We start from the raw sequence: 2,962 nt of genomic DNA on the forward strand, positions 1-2,962 counted from the left end.
GATGCAGCAGCTGGGCTTCAAGGGTTCCTGGCCGGAGGGGGATGGGACAAGAGCTGCTGGTCAACTCCTGTTGTTCCTAAGCCCAGCTAACGGTGCAGAGCTCAGTAGGAGGGCGTGAGTGGATCAGAGGGACAGAGATGGTCAGATCAGGTGAAACTACAAGGTGAGGAGCAGATGAAGGGCGAGGATGTACACGCACACTTGGAGGAGGCACGGGCCGGTCACAGGTTGTGGCAGCACTGCAGCTGGTCATGTTTCTGTCCATTGGTAGAGGGCTGTATGCTCTTGTCACCATGTTGTTGCCAGGGGACTCATCCTGGGCTGTGTGTTCTGTAATCTCCTTGTGTGACATGATGCACTAGATCTCTGTGAGAATGTTCCTGAAAGCTTTCTGTACAGTAGTGGTGTGCAAGGCAGAAGTCTGGAAGAAGGACAATTTGTTCTCTGTAAAGGGCACGAGCCACGTCAGTGGTCATGACCTGCATATGGCACAGGTAGCCTTTCTTGCCTGTCAGCATGAAGACGATGTTGCTGTCAGCGTGGTCACACAGCTCCTTCAGCCAGCGCTCTACATTCTCCAATTTCGTGTGCTTGGCGATGTCATACACTAGCAGCACACCCACTGCACCACAGTACTATGCCAAGCTGATGGTACGGTTGCCCTTGTGGCCAGTGGTTTCCCAGTGCTGGACTTTGATGATGGTCTTGCCATCCACCTGGATGCTAGAAGTGGCAAACTACACACCAACGATGCTCTTGCTCTGTAGACTGAACTCTTTCTGGGTGAAGCAGTCCATCAAGTTGCTTTTCCCCACACCTGCATCCCGACGAGCCCCACTTTGAATAGGTAGCTGTGCTAGCCTTCTCGGGTCCCATTGTCCAGGTGATCCAGCCCACCTCTCAGTTGTTATTTGAGCACACAGTGAGAGTTGCTGGGAAGAGAAATTTACAATGTGGTGCACTGATACAGATGCAGAGTCAGGAGGGGGTGGGATGGGACAGAGATGGAGTAGGCAACAGTGGCATAAGGTTCTCCTCTCAGCATCATGGACCAGTTCATCTTGCAACCCTGGTTGCTCATAGGCTGCCATCTGTTCTTGGAGACAATCAACAAGACAAAAGGCAGTGCATACCCTTTGACACCATTTGTCAAGCTCAGTTTCTCTATCTCAGAAGCAGGACACCTCCAGTCCATCCATGATGTCTAAGGATATTGAGACCTCAAAATACCAGTCACTGGGTATCTGTTCAGTGTGAACTAGGCAGGATCACACAAGGGGCTGGCAGGACTTTGAAAGCAGGCCACTGATAGGATGCCACAATTTCTCGGTTCATCACCCAGTGCCCAGCTCCTCCTGTGACACAGGCCTTTTTCTTCTGGGTGTTGCAGAAGGGGACCATTGGCACAACACAGAAGTGAGCCATAGCTTTTAAGAAGCCTCAGCTGTGGGCACAGGAGCCTCAATCACAACATTCTTCTCACCAGGAACCTACTCCCCACATGCTCTCCACATCTCCACACCCTATGTTGAGGACCCCTGGCTGTCCCCAAGACACACCTTCCCAGGAATAGTTCTCTGACCCCACTAGCCCAGCAGTGCCAGACATTAGTCTGAGGGTTCTACATACACTGTGCCATTGAGTTGCTATAGCCATCCATAGACAGGTATGATTGTCTCCATTATCAGGACTCCCAGGTTCTGAGAGGTTCAGTCTTTCCTCATGGCTTCCAAGGACCCAGGTAGGAATTAAGCCCAGGTCTACGTGAATCCACAGCTTGTGAATCCGCTTTTTAAGCGGTTTCTCTGTGATGCCACCTCCCAGGGAGCACCCCTTTTCTGACCCATGGTGGTCCAGACTTGGTCCCACTCAGTTGGGTTCCTTCATCAGCTTGTAGAAAGAAGTGTGTGTATGGATGGTATCTTCCATCTCTCCCCTTGTCCCAGAGGCCTACGGCATATGGCGAGGTGTACTTACTGACTAAACATTCGTTCGTGCATTGAGGTTGAATTCAGACAACAAGGAAAAGGAGTTAAAATGTGCTCCATACTAGACAGTGTACTTTCCATACATTAATTTACCCAGCCCTATTGTAACTGGCACTATTAGAGTGATTCTTGATCAAAGGTACTGTCACCATTGGTACACACAGTTTCTTTGTTTTTGAGGATGGTTACAATGGAGTGACTCATCCACTGCCTCCCACCATGTGAGCAGTGGAACCTGGGATGTCCACACACCGCATTTCCTAGTGGTGCTCCACTCTCCGACACTTAATTGGCTTTCTGATTTCACAGTCAAATCTGGTTCCAAATGGCAGCCTTTCATGGCATCCACTATCTTTTTTTGAAGTGTGTGGTTTGAGTAATTTCAGGTCACTTAGTAGCTCTGGAAGAGATGAGACACACAGGAACACTCTTGGCCTCCCATCAATGTATACAGGCCATCCATTAATGGGAGGGGAAAGGTAGGCCTCCCCACTTGGACAGAAAACTGGGCCCGGAAGGAATATAAAGGCAGAGGCGTGGGGCACAGATCCATCAACAGGGAAAACTCACTCTCGGTGAGCATAACTAAGGCGGAGTCATCCCTTCCAAGATGAAGCTGCTGCTGCTTTGTCTGGTGCTGACCCTGGTTGGTGCCTCCAACCATGATGTCGTGAAATGCAACTTCGACCTGTCACAGGTAGAGTTGGGGGAGTGTAGGGATTTTAGACTTTGGGTGTAGTTTGGGGGATTGTGACACGAGGTGACCCTCCTGGAGAGTGAGAGCTTTTGATGTTAGACCAAGTAGGTGGTTTCTGACCTTGGACCAAGAGCAGTTGTACCATGTGGAAAGATGACAACCCCCCGGGACCTCCGTTCACACTGCAGGGACAGTGGTAAGAGCCCTATGTTGGCTGCCAGTCCACCTGAGTTCTAATTCCATCTTCACATTGTCACTATGAGGCCTGACCCAGGGG

The 2,962-nt window shown here is 50.5% G+C and overlaps 1 pseudogene; it reads right to left on the reverse strand.

Annotated features, from left to right (window-relative positions):
• Positions 1–221: 221 nt before the first annotated feature.
• LOC128780457 (ras-related protein Rab-11B pseudogene) lies at positions 222–2,652 on the reverse strand (annotated as a pseudogene).
• Positions 2,653–2,962: the final 310 nt, after the last annotated feature.

This window comes from Desmodus rotundus, chromosome 1 (assembly GCF_022682495.2).
Source record: "Desmodus rotundus isolate HL8 chromosome 1, HLdesRot8A.1, whole genome shotgun sequence".
NCBI lineage: Eukaryota > Metazoa > Chordata > Mammalia > Chiroptera > Phyllostomidae > Desmodus > Desmodus rotundus.